Source organism: Eubalaena glacialis, chromosome 6, assembly GCF_028564815.1.
Source record: "Eubalaena glacialis isolate mEubGla1 chromosome 6, mEubGla1.1.hap2.+ XY, whole genome shotgun sequence".
Classification (NCBI taxonomy): domain Eukaryota; kingdom Metazoa; phylum Chordata; class Mammalia; order Artiodactyla; family Balaenidae; genus Eubalaena; species Eubalaena glacialis.
In genome coordinates this window covers 147,720,417-147,741,733 of record NC_083721.1, presented here as the reverse complement: position 1 = coordinate 147,741,733, position 21,317 = coordinate 147,720,417, and the positions used below count along the sequence as shown (strand labels likewise).

Below are 21,317 nucleotides of genomic sequence, written 5' to 3'. Positions count from 1 at the left end.
AGAGATGCACCTTTTCATTTGATTTAGATCAATGAATGGCTTTATGTTCTGGAATGCTTTTCCCTTGTGGAAGTTTTGTACTTTGACTGACAGATTCCAACTGCTTTCTACTTAGAAGAAGATGGAATAGGTTTTATTCTTGAAAGGTACCTGTTGCTGGGATTTGAAATCTTAAAATAGAAGCTGCCATTCCTTTCACATCTAAAAGATCTGACTTGAGAACAGGAGTTTGAGCAAACTAAAGCTTTACTGCAGATAAACTTTTTTTACGTTTTTTTCCCCAAAGTAGAAAATTACACATAATGCAATAATTGATTTTTGCCAAGAAGAAAAAAATAAGAAAGAGGGAAATCTTTCTGAGAAAATATAAATCCTATTATAGAGGACACAGTGAAAAGAGGAAAATATAAGACACATCGATATATGGCCATCTACAGCAATCATCAACTTGCTTCTCTTGATATTTATTTTTAATTTTAAAAGTAGTCACAAGGACACTAAATTGTAATAGATAAATAAGTCATCAAATTGGAACACAGATGGAATAGTGGAGAATGGTATCATTTAAGGGAAGAGCAGAGGAACAGGATTGTCATAGAATTTTTAGAGAAGCTGCAAGAGTGTGGAAACTAAGCAGGAAAACTACATGAGGGTTTCATTTGCTTTCAGATAAGTCAAGAAAACTGCGAATAATCATAAGTGGTAATTACGAGAATTTCTTATGTGCAGGAAAATATACTAATTGAGTCCTTTGCAAATATAATCTCCCTTGACCTCCCACAATATGCCTATATGTCACCTGTTATTATCTTAATTATAAACACTCAGGCTTAAAGAGGTGAATTAACTTGTGTCACATCTCACCACTAGTCAGAGTTGGGAGGCTTGAGCGGCTGGTAAAAATAAACAGTAATAATCAAAAGAGCTAAGAATTCAGATGTTTGATTGATCTATGATGGGAATTTTATATAAAAAAATGTAATGGCAGTATAGTGGAACAAGGGAGACAGGAAAGCCATTGATATGAAAGGTTTTAGGCTACGTATTGGAGAAGGAGGTACAACTAGTGAGAACTAGAGTTTTGAAGGAATACATGAAAAAGAAAAAAACAACAACAGAATAGAACTCAGAGAAGCTTGTAGACAGAGTGAATGATGTATTTTAAGATTTGAGAGACAGTGAAGTTCCTGGTAAACCAAGGTTTAAGGTGTAACCCTAAGACTAGATTAATACTAAATTAATTCGTGTGTGTTTTCTCTATATGACGACAACGTAGTCAACATTTATGAGTACCTAGTAAGCTCATTTATGTTCATATTAGACTTAATATAGTTGGCTTTTAAAACTAAACGTTGATTATCGTAGTATTTAATCATATAATCAACTCACTAAAGGTAAGTCTGGGTGAATAATGATTTTAGAAATCTATTATATTTCTTTCACTTCACTCTATTTTCTTAACCTTTCAGTGATTCCTCCTTTGCCCCAAGAGGTATTTAGGAACAAATAGACCCTTCATTTCCTTTTGGTTAGATAAAAGAGAACATTGTTTCACCAGCCACTCTGCCTCCTCAGTGAAGAAATTTACCATGTGGGAATTCAGTTTATTACAATGTAATTCAAAGAGGATGTGAACAGACTCAAGAAACATTTTTCATACTTATTTTTCTGAGTTGCCACGCCTAGCATGGGATGTTAAGATGCTGGATACATATTTAAAATTTTAATTTACTTCTAAAAAGTATAGTGAGTTGAGATTCATTTGAATATTTTGTGTTTAGTTTTTCTCCTTGATCAGATAGAGATACAGACAGCTTTACAGAGCTTCAAGGGGGCTCCAACAGACCATTGCTGCCCCTCTCCATCCCCAAATGAAGAAAAAGAAATGGAAGGAGTAAAAATTGCCTCCACTTCATTAATTTTAGTTCACTTAAATTCCTAGTAGTATTAGCCATTTTTCATGATTCTCCAGCACAAAAGTTCAATAGATAAAAGCAATGTAATTCATTTTTTATGGTGCATTTTTGAAGGTTCATTGTAAACATATTTCATAAACTCTCTTTTGTTTTTTTTAGTGAAATACTTGATGTCTAGAAATATACTGCTATAGTATGTAAATTCTAAAGCATAATATACTGTAAACATCATGTACTTCCCATTCAGCTTAAGAAATTGAACATTTTAACTTTTAAAATAATTTTTTCTTTTTCCCTGCCTTTCGATCACAGGTTACCAGTATCAAAAATGTTTTATTCACCAGTCCCATGTTTTACTGTATTGTTTCAGCCCCTAAGGACATGCCCTTAAATAAAGGATGATTTAGTTCTGCTTGGTTTTTGGCATCACAGAAATATCACTGTATATATGTATCTCCTCTGTTACTTATCTCTCCAATCAGAGCCATGTCTCTGAGATCTGTGCCTACTGACACATTTAGCTGTACTTCGGTTCTTAGCATGCTGTATGGCTAACGCAGTTATGAGAAGACCATAGGGCATAGCTAGGTCTATTCTACTGCAGATGGATGTCTGGATCCATGTTTCTGCTGTTGCAAAGTCTGTTCCTATTAACTCTCTTGCATATGCCTACTTGTGCAGAGACACATGAGTTTCTCTAGAGTCTGTTGCTAGGAATGGGTCTTACAGTTCTGGCGTCTCATCTTCAGTATAAGTTCTTCAAAACTGGTACCTGTTTTGATCCCACCCGAGTGTATAAGGATTCTTTTTGGTCTACATTTTTTTCAAATGGTTGGTGCTATTGCACGTTTTTTTAAATTTATGTCAATTTCTTGGGTTAAAAAATAGAATCCTAGAGTAATTTTGTGTTTTCAAAAATGTTCCAGAATACTGACAGAGTTGATCAAGTTTTATATATTTATTGGCTATTTATTTTTCTTTTTCTGTGAAATACCCATTTTCTGTTAGGTTATGATTGTTTCTTACTGAATGGTTAGAATTCTTTATCTATTAAGGCTATTAATCCTTAGTAAGACTTGTGACTTGTCTTTTTGCTGTCTTTACAGTGACTTTTGATGAACAAATGTGCTTAGTTTCAAAGTTATTTGAACTTGTTTTGACTTAAGTAAAAAAAATTTTTCCTACCTTAAGGCCATTACAATATGTCTTCTTAAAGGTAAAGTTTTGCCTTTCACAGTTAAGTCTATGATCTACAGGAGATTAGATTTTGTGTGTAGTATGAGGTAGAAATCCAGTTTCATCTTTTTGCCATAAAGGTAAACAAATGTTCCAGCTCATTCATTGATTTGTCCTTTCTGTCTCCACCACACGACATGTGGTGGCGTGTCTGCCTCAGCTACGCACCCTCGTGAGGGTCTTTGCCCTTGCTTTGCCCTCTGACTGAATTGCTCTCCCTTCTGGTGGCTACATGTTCCTTTCCTCACCTCCTTCAGGCTTTTTCTCTCCACTTTTCAGTGAGACCACATCCATTTGCATTTAAAAACCGACGCTTCCCAAATTTATGCAATCCCTCCTCCCTGCTTTATTTTTCTCCATCACTCTTATGTCTATTTGAATTTGTTTATCTTGTCTTATTCATTTCATTGTGTATCCCCTCCCCACCTCCACTATATGCACAATGCAGAGAAAGGATTTTTTTCTGTTTTGTTTACTGTGGGAACCCCAGCTCCTAGAAAACGCCTGGAACCTAATCAGCGCCCAGTAATACATATTGAGTGAGTGGATGAATGAGCACATTGCATTTTGAAAATGGATCTGTTCATGGGCTTTCAGACTGTTTCATTTGTCTGTTTCTTTTTCTCTGGGTAAGGACCATTGTCTTAACCTACAACTTTACTATAAGTTTTGATGTCTGATAGGACACGGTCTCTCCATGTTCTCGTCCTTTAAGAGTGGTTTGTTTATTCTTGACAATTTCCTCTCCCAAGTCAATTTTAGAATCACCCCATCATGTCCATGAAAAACCTCACAGCTATTTGATTCACTTTGCACTGACTCTGTAGTTTGATTTGGAAAGAACAGAGACGTTTGTATTATATCATATCTTTCTATCCATAAATATATCTCTCATTTATTTAGTTCTTCTTTAATGTCTTTTTAATACATATATTTTTAATTATCTCTATAAGGTCCTGTGCTGTTTGATAAATTCTTATTATTCTTGCAGACATAGTTAAGTTATTCATACATTCTTCAATTAAATCAGGACATCCTTATCTTTAACTAAACCTTGACACTATACCTTCTAAAAATTCAATCATAAAATATCGTAGATTTTTGGATAAAGGTAAAATTTTGAAAGAAGCTAGTCATTGTAATTCATCAGAAAATTTCCATTTAGCTAAGAGACGAGAATCTAAAAAGAAAAACCTAGTTAAAACTACTGAGAAGGTTTAAGGAGAAAAAACACTTTGCTCTTAACTTGGAAATTTTCTCCCACTATGAAGCCTTATACGACCCATCCCCAACAAAATTCATTAAGTTCTCCCTTGTGTTTCTAATGCTGACCCTGTTTTATAGCAATTATCATAATGTTGTCTTGTGCTGTGATTATCTTTACATACATCTCTCTTCCTCACTGGATTGCACTTTCATTGAGACTAGGGACTTTATCTTGTCTTTGTGTCAGCAGTTACAGTGACTGCCATGTAACATCTAGGCACTAGAAGCTTCTGGGCATTAATACTGGACATCCAAAGGAGATAATAGACTCTACTCTCACTAAAGTCTTCAAAAGTTGCATAGAAATCGGCCTGTGTGGTAATCCCTCCCTTTTAGACCTTCTCTCCCCAGATACTGGTGTTCCTATTTCTCCCCCAACTCTCATCTCTTCTAGCTCCTTTTTGGGATCTTTTCCCTCTGCCATCCCCAGAAACATCAGTGCACCCCCAGAAGTCTCTTCTAACTTTACTCAAAAGCCTATTCCGTGTCATCCACTCCTACGTCTTCAATTATACCGAGAATTATTAAATTTGTAACTTTAACACTGCACACACTTTTAAACTCCTGTGATGTATTTCTAATGTCCTGTATATCGGCTACATATCTCATATAAAACCTGCTGTTAGCACATACAATTTTTAAAAATTTTTATTGATACTGGAGTATAGTTGACTTACAATGTTTTGTTAGTTTCATGTGTACAGCAAAATGATTCAGTTTTATTATACATATACATATATCCATTCTTTTTCAGATTCTTTTCCTATATAGGTAATTACAGAGTATTGAGTAGAGTTCCCTGTGCTATACAGTAGGACCTTGTTGATTATCTATTTCATATATGGTAGTGTGCATCTGTTAACCCCAAACTGCTAATGTATCCCTTCCCCACAGCTTTCCCCTTTGGTAACCATAAGTTTGTTTTTCAAGTCTGTGAGTATGTTTCTGTTTTGCAGATAAGTTCATTTGTGTCATTTTTTTTAGATTCCAGGTACAATTTATTACCTTCCCAGTAATGAATTCGTTAATTCCCCTACCCACATATACACACACCTTTCTGAAACTTGCTGTTTTTTTCTGTATTCATGGAATGGTTAGTTTTGTCACTATCCTTTCAGTTACCTAGATGAAATGAATCAGTCTTCTTTGGGCTTTGTTTCAAACAGATAATGCTGACTTAAGAACCTATCTCTTCAAACTCTCCCCAGTCACTCCCTCAATCTCCCAATTGCTACTGGCTGAATTATGACTGGCTGTATTTTTCAGGTTGAATCCTGCAACAGCCCACTGATTTGTCTTCCTGACTCCAGATTGACTTTCTCCCTTCAAGTGCTTGTCTAAGTTATTTTTCTTAAGATACAGATATAGTTACATATCCTTTTGAATTGGATGTTTTCTTATAGCCTAACCTTGGTCAAAAGACAAAAGTCCAAACTCATCAACACAGCACACATGTCATGTACATGCCCCAATTTCCCTTGCCATTTTCATGTCTTCCACTCACACTGTTCTCCTTTCACACCTTAAATTTTAAATGTTTACTGACAACATCACATTTTTTATACATTTGCATGGGCTGTTTCTGTTATACTTGTCATTTCCATCCAAATAATTCCTACTCATTGAGCCCAAATGGGGTCATTTATATGATGTCTTCTGGGACACCCCCCACTCTGAGTAAAGGTCTCCTCTCTGCTCCTCTGACACTTTGCTCAGATCTTTATTTGAACACTTGCTAAAATTTACATATGTTTCTCTAACTGTATTCAAAGTTCCTTTCTGGAGATTGAAACTATTTGTTTTGCATTGTTGTATCTGCCCCAGGAGTTAGATTACATATCCTTCTTCAGACAAACATCTAGGGAAATCCAGAAAACATCTCTGGCCCCTTCCCAAGGGTGTCCTTCCCTGTCCTTGACAGTGATCCACCTTGCAAGTTCTACCTTAAAAGCTTATCACACTGATCAACCTTCCCAATTTATCTTTAATCCATTGCTTTTAATTTGTTGTCATGTTAACTAATCTCTCAACAATCAATACAGAATAGTTTTAAATGATTCTGTGTCCCAGGCATCATCTTACCCACTCTGGAGAAACAGCATAGGAGTTATTATTTCTCCCACTTATTTGGCTGTAAATATCTGGAGGATGATAGTGTCTGGAAACAACAATACCATTACGGGCCCTGAATATGTCTGGCTCTGTTTCAAGTGCTTCACAGATATTTTCTCATTTAATCCTCCCAGCACTCTTTCCCAAGGTCAAAAGATTAGTATATGACCATTCTGGAATGTGAATTTAACTCCATCCACCACAAGATTTGGATTCCAGGATACTTTATTGTTTTAGAACCAGTTTCATCTTCATGTTCCAATGCTGAGCTCTCCCCCTCATCACCTTTTTGAACCCTGTGTTGTCTATATTGTATTCCTCTGAAGATTTATATGATAAAGAGCAAATGGTTACAGGAACTCTTGCCAAGCCGTGTCATGCAGTGCATGGTCTTTTCCTGTTCATTGTTTTGGAATTGTGTGAAATTCAGCTTAGGATCCTGACACTTGATCTATGATGGGTTTTTCTTAAGGGTTAATATTTCCATCCTAAAGTCACTCAGGCAGCCAGATTTTTTTTCTTTCTTTCTTTCTTTTTTTTTTTTCTGAGCAATTAGCAGAAGTCTTTAGCATTAGCAATTTTCTTCATTGTGATTGCTTTTCTTATGTTTGCTTCTCCTTAGCCAAGAATTCTTTACCAAATGCAAATGGTTTTCAAGAAATATCTGGAGAACTGGTTTAGAAAGTTCACTTAAAATACAAATAAATTCAGCAACAGAGGAAGGATGAAAATGTAGTTTTTCACTGTCATGTATTATTTTCCTGATCGAAGGAATTACATATTCTAAGAAGTGGAGGAAAGCAACTTCCACTGCGTTCCCGGAAGATTTCAGAGGAAGTGACATGATCCGAAATCATATTCTTGATGTTAAAATACTGTTTAGAAGAGTGATTATTTTAAATGGAATAGCTTTTCTGATTAAATATGACCAACAGTGATCCTTTATCTGCAACTATAATTTATTGATATCAAATATCAGATATTTTGGACTAATGTATATTTTTTAGGAGCCAAGGTTCCTTTTATTCAGATTTTTTATTTAAAACACATTTAGATAAAACTTCTAGTTTTTATTTCAAAATGGGACAAAGAGCATACAAATATAATTCCTTTTCTCTCAAGATTTCTTTGAAATAAATTTAAAGAAATACAAAAATGAGAGATTGCTACAAAAGAACAGAGGTGTTTCGGATCACCATGGTTGGAGGATTAAACATCTCTGGGAGCCAGATGGTGGAAGGGAAGAGCATAGAAAAAGAAAGGAGAGAAAAGTATGAAGTCAGAACCTTGGTGAAGGTCTGGAATTAGGGTCTGCAGATACCATGTTGAGTGAATAAAGCAGAAAGCATGAGATGAGGGGGTACTGAAAAAATGAGGATTGATTGAGAAGAGGAAAATGTGTTTTAAATTAAGATTAAAAACACATTTTTATAGAAAAAGAAAAGCAAAAAGGAACAATAGAAAAGTATGCTTTATATATGTAGCAGTCGAAAATAAGACAGAATTTCAAGCAACTGATGGGTAATAAGAAAGTAGAAGCTACTTTGCTTGAAGCTAAAAGATTCTCTTTTGAATGGGTCAAGTTTTGTAGCATTGGAACCATAGAAAATGTAATCTAATCCTATCATGTTACCTGGTCAGTGGACAAAAATATTGATGAAGTCAAAACAATGATAGTGTTTATTAGCTTTCAAATTTTAGATTCATCCTTGAACAAAACCTAGAAGAATGGGTAGTAGTTAGAGTAAAAAATATTTCAGGTAGAAAATTTTGAACATTTAAAAGTGTAAGAGTAGTTGAGAGAATTTGGAAATTGGAAATTGAGGAAGAAAAAATGTACGGAAACGAGTAACTTCAAGAGAATTTGAGATCCTGTCTCAAGTTAATGGAACCAAACATAACTATGGAAACATATTATGTACAGTTGTAAAATAATAAGAGAATATTCAACTTAGAAAAATTTGAAAATGTTTGTAGAAGATTGTGGAGAGAAAGACAAAGTGTGATAGTGTATATGTGTTAAATTCTCATCTTTATTAGTGTCTAGAGGTATATTAGCATAGCATGTTACTTAGAGCCATGATGTCAACTGGCAGAAAATTATTAATAATAAAAATAAACATTTCATTTCAAGCATTTACCTCTGGGCTGAAGCTCTTTTGTACTATTTGGTTTGTTACCATGTGTGCATTATTTGATAAAAAGAAACAAAAATAGAAAAGAAATTATAGCACAATATTCTGAGAGTCACTCTGGAAGAAGACTTGAAGTGCCCAGGAATTACAAAATGTACTAGTTAGTATTCCAACTAACAAAATAACCTCTTAAATCAGTGGTTCTCAACCTGCTTGCTCCTGGGAATCAAGCTGAGATTTGCAACCCGCTTCAGGCTATGTGAAGAGAGGTTTAAGTGGTTACAGTTTATATTTTACTTTTTACAGTTTATGCAGTAAGCCACCAATCATCCAACAACATTGTATTTGTGGTTTTTCAAAAATTTATACAAGTGTTTCTGTATGGTAGACACCAGAAGTGTTTAAACTACAACCAAATGCAACTATGCCTTTATGGTCAAAAGAGGTCCTTAGGTACTGGGTTACCTTTACTTTAGGTTCAGACGGATTCGATTTGAAGGATTTCTGGAAGGACATGATAGCCTCAGCTTCATTCTTCCTTGACCTTCACAGTTGAGAACATCTTTGCTGACCACTTGACGATCACTGTATCTGCTTCAAGCTTTTAACTACAGTTCAACTTTACAGTGGTTCCTTTAGGTCCTTAAAAAGGTCAGGAAGTGAAAAACAGGCAGAGTCCAGAAAGATGTAGAGAGAAGTGAAACAGCTTAACAACACTCTGGAGATTAAAAATAACCTACAGTGTCATTTATTAACAAGCAAGCCAATTGTTAGAAGTACTTTAAAATATCCCTTGTTTATTTCAAGTTGTTCTGGCTTAGTTTTCTTCATCAGTTCTTTTTTTTTTTAATGTGTATGTGTTTCTGCCCATGGGTTGCCAATTCCCAAGAACCCCAAATTCAGACCCAGTTTTTAAGTTGATTTCAGAAGTTTGTCGAGCTCCTACACATGTTTGAGAGTCAGTGTGATATGTAGGAAGAACACTGGTTTTTAATAAACCTGGGTTTAAATATTGGAGCTGCAAATCATTTATCTTGGCTATTCTTCAGTTTTCATTTCTTTAAACAAGGATATTACCATATCTTTTATAGAATTCTTTAGCTAAAAGTTATTTATTGGTTTCCTGGAAACATCTAGGGAAAACATTTTAATCACAGGAAGTTGAGTCTGTTACCAAGGTTTTGACCAATACTTCTTAGCCATCCCCCATGGAGCCTTTTAGACGTTGAACTAATTTGCCTTGGGTTGGGGCTCTCAATCTATACCTTTAACAAGCTCCCAAATGATTCCTGGTGTACAGCTGAGGTTGAGAATGATTGCTTTAAACACATGGCATGCACTTTAAGAGAGATTATTATTTATTTTTGAACATGCAGTTTATTTTGAATATTTCCATCAAGACCTCCAAACACAGTTGGCCTTAGATGACAATGCAAATTTTCTATGAAATTGAACTGCATGGCTTCAACCAAGAATTATATCTTGGGCCACCTTTTTCTCCTTAAAATGATTGACAGCAGCTGGGGTGCCTGCTTTCGCATAGCTAATGACTTTCTTCGACAATAAACCTTTCCTGAGCATTTTCTGTGTTCAGGCACTTGTTTTTCAAAGATGAATAAAACTGACTATATCTTTTGCAGTTTCGGGAAGGGAGAACTCTAAGCCGAATATCTGGGTGGTGGACAGTATATGACATGACATTGGAATGTGCAGGGTGTTGTGAAGACTGGGAGGAGGGGTATTTAGCCCCGCCTACTAAGAGACCACAGGGATTACTCTTGGAAAAAGAACATTAGGAGGGATGGGCAGGAATTACACATGTAATAAGTAATAAAGATTGGATAAAGGAAAGAACCGTACGGAAGAGAAGGAGACAACAAACCATACCAGATTATACAAGAAGTTGCCAGCAAATCTGTAATACTGGAGGAAATACAAGGAGGCAAGGAGGAATGGAAATGAATCCAGACACGTGGGCCCGGGCTGGTTCATGGAAGGCAGTGTTTGCCAACGTAAAATGCCCTTCAAGCCTTGCCTTCCACATTGATGGCTAAGAAAAATAGGCATCTGGGCCACCTATCGGGAGGTGGGGGAAATGTGTGTGTAAGTTAGCGAATGAATACTTCAGTGCAAGGAGAAGTAGAATAATTCAAGAAACTATCAAGTCTAGCCCAAACACAGAACAAAAGAAATGGAATCCTGCCGAATTCAAAAGAGTGAGAGATTTTATGTAGGGAATTGGTGGATAAATACTGGTACATAAATTGGTACATAAATAATATGTATGCATGTGTATACACACACAGACATATGCACAGACATATATGTGTATTTGCATTTTTGAACAAAACATGAAGACAAGTAAGGATATTCTTATGTGCCTAATTCCATATATATGTGTTAACTTGGGATTTTCATGCTAGAAGAGATCATATTAATTACCTATTGAGATGGAATTTGTTTAAAAAGAACCATCCCACACATCATTATACGTTCCCAAAGGCATTAAAGATTGATTAAAACAAAGAGACAAACAAGCAAAGGAGCAAGAAAAAAACATGTACCCCCAAATTTATGTTTTTTTTCTAATTTAACCAAACACTTAAAATCAGGATAATTGCTCACATAGCTCATACCAAGGTGCCATTGTTTAATTTTTCTATAGATTATAACTTTCCATTTTGTGACATTTCAAAAGCACCTCATCAAAATTTATTTGCGGGCTCCCTAGTAAAGAGCTGCTTCTTTCAATTTCATGAGCCTCATCTCTATGTATATTTCAATTTCTTAAACATATTTCTTCTTCCCAGACCCTTGGGGATGACAAGACGCTTTGAAGCTAAAATTGATCATGTTAGAGAGAAGGTAGGCAAGGAATGGTCTCAGTGATCCATTGCTAGTTCAAACTTTCCCTTTTAGGCACTAAAACAAGAAAACTGATTTTGATTTTTCCTTTAATCAAGAAGTCCTAGAATTAGTGCCTGAGTAAAATTTCACAGTGGTTTGTAGATTTTTATATTCCCCATTCCATTTCTTATGGGTTGAATCGTGTCCCCCCCAAAAAAGGTGTGTTATAGTTCTAACCCCCAATACATCAGAATGTGACCTTACTTGGAAATGGTCGCTTTACAGAGATAATCAACTTAAAATGAGTTCAGTAGAATGGTCCCTAATCCCATATGACTGGTATCCTTATAAGAAGTGGAAATCTGGACGCAGAGATAGACACACACAGGAAGCTTGCGACGTGAAGATGGAGAATTAGAAAGATGTGTCTATAAGCTAAGGGTTGCTAAAGATTGCTGGCAAAAATACCAGAAGCTAGGGATAGGCAGGAAGAATTCTCCTTACAGATTTCAGAGGAAGTAAGTATGGTTTGCAAACATCTTGATTTCGAACTTATAGCCTCCAAGACTATGAGATAATAAATTTTTGTTGCTTTAAGCCATCAAGTTGGTTAGTAGCCCTAGGAGACTTATACATGGTTCAGATCTTAAAAAGGGGGTATTAAAAGTCCGGTCAACATAGTACTTTCACCTTGTAATCATTTCAAGCCAGAGCATAATCCATCCAACCATCTGTCCATCCATCCAGCCAGCCATCTATCCATCCATCCAACCATCTTTTCATCCGTCCATCCATCCATCCTTCCATCCATCCATCCATCTATCTAATAGCACCATGATTTTGGAAAAGAAAGGAATTTAACAACAGAAAAATAGAAAGGACTTAATTTTAAATTAAGAGAAAATTCTTTCAATTCAGCCATCAGTGATTTATGTACAGAAGTATTTTGTCCTCACCTTTCTTTTCACCTCAGAATACAGCAGGTTTCAACACCTGGCTCACATTTCGGTGACCTGCTGAGGAACCAGATGTGTTTGTGGACTTCTGGTACAGCTGATAATAGAATGGATTCTGGAATTTATCCTCCAGCTCAGTCTACAACGCCATGCTTTCTGGGGCATTTTCTGTAAATGGAATCCCAGCTCTGGAGTTGTTGGATTTAATTACCTTGACATTATTCGGAGACCAAGGCTGACCAACCATTGGGTAACCTGTCTCCTGGTACAGGCAGGCCCCATAGGCATTCGTTTTCTTCCAAAGAGGTTTTGCCATTTAAGTCCACCAGAAACGGGACTCTGATCAAAGCATTTGAGTCAAATTTCATACCTGTAATGCTGATAACAAGGTTTCTAAAGTGTCCAAATTAAGCACTGGTATCTTCTCTACAGAGTGGTATTAGTGTGATCAGGCAACAGTCATCCCTCTTAAAGAAACTTAATATTCTTTTGGCCAGAGAAAAAAATCTCATTGCAGAAAAAGGGAGCCCATACATAGAATGAAATCACCTTCTTTCCTTCCTTTTTTTCCTCTGACCTTTTCTCTTCTCCTGGTATAGCTTTTCTCATTGATAAAGTGAGATATTTCAGTAAAATTTCAATATATATTGAGCACCCACTGGGTTCCAGGAAAAGGAATGAGAACCACAGGAGGTGCGAAGATGGGTGAAACAGTGCCTACTCACTGAAAATACCACAAATAGATGATGTCTAAAGGTGAGCCAGGATTAAACTTCCATGACTGAGACATTGTGTCGGTAACGATTCCACATATCCACTTAAAAATCAAGGAACTATACTCAATATCTTGCAATAATCTATAAGGGAAAAGAATCTGAAAAAGAATATATATATATGTGTATATATATATGTGTGTGTGTGTGTATATGTATATGTATATGTGTATGCATATATATCTGGTTTCCTGTCATGGTTAGCTTTTCTAGGTAGGTCCACGCTCAGCATTAGGTACAGAGGAAAACTGTACATTAATGAATTTAAAATAAATGATACAAATGAACTTATTTACAAAACAGAAATAGACCCACGGACATAGAAAACAGACTTACAGTTACCAAAGGGGAAGCGGGGGTGGAGGGATAAACTAGGAGATACACACTACTATATATAAAATAGATAAACAACAAGGACCTACCATATAGCACAGGGAATTACAGTCAATATTTTGTAGTGACCTATAATGAAAAAGAATATGAAAAAGAATAGGTATATATATGTATAACTGAATCACTTTGCTGTACACCTGAAAGTAACACAACATTGTAAATCAAAAATATTTCAATAAAAAAAATTTTTTAATGACAAAAAAAAAAATACCTTGGAGTGCAGCTATCTGTGGGCATTCCATGACAGCGCCACAACACATTGGTTAAATGCAATTTGCTGGAGCACATAAATGATTCTAAGAAAAATAATATCTTAAGATTCCCTTAAGATCATCCATTCTTTGCTTTGAACTGTGTTTCACTTTATTAGCCTTCTCATAGAACATTAGGGAAAATAGCCATGGCAGAAAGCTACTGACAGTGAAATGTCTCTTCCATTTAGACATGTCCTGAGTACTTGGAGAGCATCTGAATGTCTTTGCTCATTTAAGTTCAAGCATTGGTTTTCTGAGCAAAATCAGCTTCTCCTGAACTGATCAGAACAGTATGTCTGTTAGCCTTTGTCTAGGAAGATGCCTGGTGGAAAAATGGTCTGATATTGGCACTAAAGTATAAAGAGAACCGATCAACCATTGCCTCATTACTTAGATGACACTGTGTCTATAAATGAATTCATAAATGAATACATGTAAATTCTGCTTGGTGGCTTCCAGTTGTAGATTCTACTCCGAGCTTCTATATTCCGATTGTATCATGGAGTCATTTATCCACATGCTTTTGCTTCTAATAACCTCTCTTCACCCCTCATGCCTAAGGTTCCCTTGTGAATCCAGGTTTTCTCACTGCTATTGTTAACACCATTCCAAGACTGATGTTAAGTTTTGTTATTGGGCTTTAATAATATTCAATTTATTTAGCAACTGAACAGTCATGTGTTGAGCCCTGGCCCAAGTGGGAGACACTCTGCTGATTCCTGGGTACAAACAACAAAAGGACTGAGCCCTGCCCTGACTTTTCCCTCTTTTGGGTGAAACGAAAGAGATGAGAGATCTTCAGAGGGTGCGATGGAGTGTCCTGCAGGATGAGTTGGAGGACCTAACCCATTTGAAGGAGGTCAGCTAAGAATTCTAGAAGAAGAGATGAGTTCTGAATGGAGTCCCGAAAAGTAGGTAGGCATTAGCCAGGGGAAGATGAACCAGAAAGCATAGGGAAAGAGTTTTCAAGGCAGAGGAAGAGGAACGTGCAAAAGACCTGAAGGTAAAGGAAAGCTTGGTGCGTTGAAAAACCGGCTGTGCCCTTAATGTACTTATGTGACTTAGTCATGTTGTATTTCCTACTTAAATGTATCAAATTAGCAAACTTGGGCTTGACCTGATTAATGAGATTGATGGGAAAAGCCTACCTCTAGTTGAATGAATTCCTTTGTTGAAAGCACTCATGCATGTCCTTTGCTACTTGGCAAAATCCAAGAAACCATGAAACTTCATGTGTACCTTGTGTTCCACATCCCCCGAACTCCACTCAGAGCTGCATCTTGGTCTTGAGTGATTGGTATTCTTGTTAAACTCCCTTCCAACCCAAATCTTGTAGAAGAGAAATGCTGAAAATGTTCTATATCTTAGTGGGGATGGTGATACCATGGGAGTATGCACATGTTTTAAAAAATCAACTAATACACTTCAGATGTATGCACTTTTTTGGTATGTAAGTTATATGCCTATTTTAAAAAGTTTTTTTTTTAAAGGACAAAAGTTGCAATTCTTTTCAAATGGACAAATTTCTTGGAGTGCAATTATTGGAATTTTTAAATTCGTGTTTTCTAAGGTGTGGATATGTCATATAAACACCAATTTTACTAGTTCATAGTTGATGGAATAAATTACTCAGTGTCACTTATTATTTCATGGTCACAGACGTCCACGACAATGGATATCACAGAGCTTTATCGTGGTACTGGATGGAGGTAGGGGTGGGTGTAGAGTGGGAAGCTGTGGGTATTAGTTGACTCTGCCACTTACTGCTTCTGTGATAGGCAAAGGGGGAGTGAGAGCTCCTCAGTAAGTTTTTAGGATAGAAATAATGCTTATAAACACAGACACCCAGTAAGTGCCCTTAAGTGTAACCTTTAGCATTATTGTTACTGGCCATTGTTCCCTAGAAATACCAGCCTGAAGAGACAACCTTTATATTTCTGGACTTCTAACTTCCTGGCATTTAAGTTCTTATTCTCTGATTTGAAAGCTACAGTACTAATGGGAACAGAAAGAGGGGAGGTCTCTTGGAGCAGGAAATGTAAACTCAGGGTTAAGCCTCGTCCTCTCTGAAAACACAGCAGCATCCTAGGAAAGGGAATCTAGGGAAAGAACTGTGGCTGACTTCCCTGGGAAGAACTGTGGCACTGGTTACTCATTTACAAATCAATTTAGCAGAAAGCCCTGAGGGGAGATGAGGGAAAAGCTAGGCCTGGGAGAGAAATGCAAAGATCCTTAAACTTGAAATGAAGGAAAATGTATTCATTTGGCTTTAAATAAGGCCATAGACCGAGTTTGAAATTGAATTTTACTCTATAGTTTGGGTAAGCATATCAATAGCTAGTGTATCATTCTTCACTTTTGTTTGTTGGTTTTGGGAGGGGTGGATAATGTATTTAGAAAATTTTAGCTTTCAAAATTTCCCACTTTAGAAATTAAATAAATGTCTTAAAATGCCATGTAGCTTTTACCATTTCTTTTCATTTTTAATTCAGGGCTGCATGGATTCAGTGAAATGTCTGGCTCTGATTTCTGTGTATTGCATGTTTAGTTTAGCGACTTTCGTTTTGTACGAAGGCATTGCATCTTATTCATATTCGTATAACGATTTTATTTTACCAGATCACTATTTTTTAAACAATGCATTGAACAAAGATGCTAAATTTAAAAACAAAGAAAACAGCAAAAGCTTTGGTTGTTTTATTTTAGAAATTATTTAAAGCAGATATTTTTATTGTGGGACATCTCAGCGAATTTAGTATTTGTTGTGCACTGTGAATGTCCAGGCTGTGGTACCTAGATTTCCTACAACTTATTTGATCCAAGAATCCCTTTTCTCTTTCCTACACACATTGGCATTTCTTCAGACTGATTCTGTAGACAAATTCCTAATGATTATATGCATACACACAATAAGGTGTGATTATTTTGACAGATCAGACCTGTTGGTTCACGGGGAGAAAACCAACATACATGATTTTGTTTTTGAACAAAATGTTTGATTATAATGGTAAATAATGGTGTGTTTGGGCAAAATGATCAAAGTGGCTGTGTGTGTTTCCCCTGAGTGACAGTAGATGCTACTTTTAGTTATATACCATGTGGTATCATTTCTTTAACTAGTTAACAACAGAACTGGTTATTATTTAGATTTTGCCCTTTTATAATTCCTTGTTGTAAGTGGTTTTACATATATTTATAGATATATATATATTACAGAGGTGATTATGACTTACTTTCATTAATAAAGGCATTAAACTTTTGTCATTCTGTTGTACTAGGTTCCTAAAATAATAAAATATAATTACTTTTGATGGTATAACTATGTTTGTGGAAGCCATCATTAAAATATAATTCGGTTGTGCTTTTTTTAAAGTATACTGGGAAATAAAATGGTCTCTGAATTAGAATACATTACCTAGCATTTGGAAATTTGATTTTATAGCAACAGTGATCAGAACAACATTCAATTCAAACAAAAGAATTAAATCTAGAGAATATGACACATTTGTATGAAGTGTCTACTTCCAAAATACCTCCTACTCTTTTCCGGAATTGAATGTGGTCACTGCAAGTGCCCAGTGTTAATGAAAGACAAAATAATATGTTTCTTGTGAAATATGATAAAAACTCAACAGTGTGTATTTTCAGAGAGCCCTTAGTATAAATCTGTAATTCATTTTTATTTCAAAGTGTCATTATAAGGGGGCTTCAGTATTCCTAAATGGAATATAGGCATAATTCACCTGATCCCTAATAGAAATGGACCCCGTTTGTGCAGACAGAACAGATGCAACAGAACATGATTAGACAGCTACCTCAAAATCAGTACCTCTTTCAGCTTTTAATTTTTCTCTAGCTGTTGGCTGAAAGGGAAGTTACGCCCCAGTGTTCTCTGTGCTGGCACAGAAGCATTGTGATGGCATTTTTAGAGTCGTATAAGAGTGATCCTGGGAAGCCGAAAGTGGGCTCTCGAAGCCTCCCAGATTCACCCATGTGTGTGGTCAGTGGGTTTCTCAAGTTCTGTGCATTTTCCATTTTGGTTCTGAGGAAATAGAGGTGAGGTGGGGTTGATGGAAGTTTGACCTACCTGGGGTGGGGGACTTGGCAGTGTATATAGAGAAGAATTCTGTACCATGCCCTTTGACCTTTCACACTATTCCTCTAGAGCAGGTTCAAGCTAAGATAAAGAAACTGTAATTTTATGTTAATTTTTAATGCTTGGATTAAGATGCTGAACTGAATTTAGGAATGCACTTAGAGTATGTGTTAAGATTTGAAAAAGTTATAGAATTTACTGGAAACAGTTCAAATATCCATCAACTAACAAATGGATAAACACGTTGGGGTATATCCGTACGAAGGAATACCACTCAGCAATGACAAGGAATTAGCTCCTGATAGATGCAACAACATGGATGAAACTTAGAAGCATCGTACTGAATGAAAGACGCCAGACACAGAAGGGCACATACCGTACACTTCCATGCGTATGAACTTTGAGAAGATGGAAAAATATCGTGACAGAAAGCAGACCAGTGCTGGCAGAGGCTGGGTGGAGGTAGGAATGGACCACAGAGGGCAAGATGGAACTTTCTGGGTAATGGAAATATTCTATATGATAATTATTAAGGCTGTATCTATTTGTCAAATCTCATCAAATCGTACACTTAACATTGGTGAATTTTATTGTACATCCATTATACTTAAATAAAATTGGTTAAAAAGAAAATATGGTAGAATTGGAGGGGGAGGGAGGGGATCCTAGAACGTGTTAATTCCTGGAAGTGACCAGCAAAATTATGGGGCAGTTGAGCTTCATCCAGAATCTGGGATTAACATGAGAAAAAATTTAAAGTGATGATGGAAGATAAAAATGAGAACCCATGAGTTCTTTCTGATCATAACTGTTTAATATATAAACCACCTAGCCTAGTACTTAGCACATGGAGGCACTTAATAAATGCTGAGTGCTATTATTTCTCTTGTTGATGTTGCTACTGTTATTACTTAGAACAGTGCATTACGAGTGTCTAGACAAGCTTTTAGGAGTTGTGAATATAGACAGAACCTTGCTCCTAACTACCAGTGAAGAGGGCTTATGAGTTAGCTGGCTGTTAACCTTAGTCATCACATGGGGTGTGCAAAAGAGAAAATGTAATAGACAACATTTATTGACTCATTTTTATTTTATTTATTTATTCATTTATTTATTTGGTTTAATTAATTAATTAATTAATTTTTTGGCTGCGTTGGGTCTTCGTTGCTGTGCGCGGGCTTTCTCTAGTTGCGGCAAGCGGGGGCCCACTCTTCCTTGTGGTGTGCGGGCTTCCCATTGCAGTGGCTTCTCTTGTTGCAGAGCACAGGCTCTAGGCGCGCGGGCTCAGTAGTTGTGGCTCGTGGGCTCCAGAGCGCAGGCTCAGTAGTTGTGGCGCACGGGCCCAGTTGCTCCACGGCATGTGGGATCCTCCCGGACCTGGGCTCAAACCTGTGTCCCCTGCATTGGCAGGCAGATTCTTAACCACTGTGCCACCAGGAAAGCCCCTTGACTCTTTTTTTAAATTAATTTTTATTGGAGTATAGTTGCTTTACAATGTTTTGTTAGTTTCTACTCTACGGCAAAGTGAGTCAGCTATATGTATACATATATTCCCTCTTTTTTGGATTTCCTTCCCCTTTAGGTCACCACAGAGCATTGAATAGAGTTCTTGTGCTATACAGTCTGTTCTCATTAGCTGTCTATTTTATACATAGCATCAATAGTGTATATATGTCAATCCCAATCTCCCAATTCCTACCACCCCCCCTTTCCCCTTGGTATCCATACATTTGTTCTCTACCTCTGTGTCTCGACTTCTGCTTTGCAAATAAGATCACCTATACCATTTGAGAGTCCACATATATGTGTTAATATATGATATTTGTTTTTCTCTTTCTGACTTACTTCACTCTGTATGACCGTCTCTAGGTCCATCCATGTCTCAACAAATGACCCAATTTTGTTACTGTTCATGGCTGAGTAGTATTCCATTGTATATATACACCACATCTTTATCCATTCCTCTGTTGATGGACATTTAGGTTGCTTCCATGTCCTAGCTATTGTAAATAGTGCTGCAATGAACATTGGGGTGCATGTGTCTTTTTGAATTATCGTTTTCTCTGGGTATATGCCCAGTAGTGGGATTGCTGGGTCATATGGTAGTTCTATTTTTGGTTTTCTAAGGAACCTGCATACTGTTCTCCATACTGGTTGTATCAACTTACATTCACATCAACAGTGTATGTGGGTTCCCTGTTCTCAACACCCTCTCCAGCATTTACTGTTTGTAGATTTTTTGATGATGGCCATGCTGACTGGTGTGAAGTGATACCTCATTGTAGTTTTGATTGGCATTTCTCCAATAATTAGTGATGTTGAGCATCTTCTCATGTGTTTGTTGGCCATCTGTATGTCTTTGGAGAAATGTCTGTTTAGGTCTTCCACCCATTTTTGGATTGGGTTGTTTGCTTTTTTGAAATTGAGCCGCATGAGCTGTTTGTATATTTTGGAGATTAATCTTTTATCAGTTGCTTCGTTTGAAAATATTTTCTCCCATTCTGAGGGTTGTCTTTTCATCTTGTTTATGGTTTCCTTTGCTGTGCAAAAGCTTTTAAGTTTAATTAGGTCCCACTTGTTTATTTTTGTTTTTATTTTCATTACTCTAGGAGGTGGGTCAAAAAAGATCTTGCTGTGATTTATGTCAAAGAGTGTCCTACCTTTGTTTTTCTCTAAGAGTTTTATAGTGTCTGGACTTACATGTAGGTCTTTAATCCATTTTTGAGTTGATTTTTTGTACGGTGTTAGGGAGTGTTCTAATTTCATTCTTTTACATGTAGCTGTCCAGTTTTCCCAGCACCACTTATTGACTTCTTAATGTGCCCAGCCCTGTTCTGTGCTAAGTAATTTCAAGAATCATTATGTTTAAACTTCATCACAACCTTAAGAGATAGATGCAGATGAGCAAAGAGGTAGCACAAGTATTAAGAAGCAGATCAAAATTTGTATCTGACTCTATCAGTTGGGAATCACTGATGTGGACCCTGGGACAAAGCTTGGTGAGGAGACATGAAATTTTATCAGAGCTAGGTTGCTGACATTATGTTTTGGGTGTCCCGTGTCCTGTCCTGGGAATGGGATGAAGAGAAGTAACTGACATCTGGCCCAAACTCTCTGAACCTCAAGCAGTAAGTCCATAGGATAGCAGTATGTATTAGGTGATCAGTAAATGATTGTTGAAAGAATCCATAGCTCCATGTTTGAATACTTAGAAAGCAGGATTTGTGTACAGGTAACCCTTGCTTTTCCAAAATTCTCTTTATGTCACCTCACTTTGACCAAAGACCTGTATTAGTACTTGTTTTTGCTAACCAAAGGAAATCCGAAGAGGAT

General features: G+C 36.6%; 1 protein-coding gene across 3 annotated transcripts in view; it reads left to right on the top strand.

Annotated features, from left to right (window-relative positions):
• Positions 1 to 21,317, top strand: part of ZNF385D (zinc finger protein 385D) — a 933,934-nt gene that overhangs the window by 781,590 nt on the left and 131,027 nt on the right. The window lies entirely within an intron of this gene.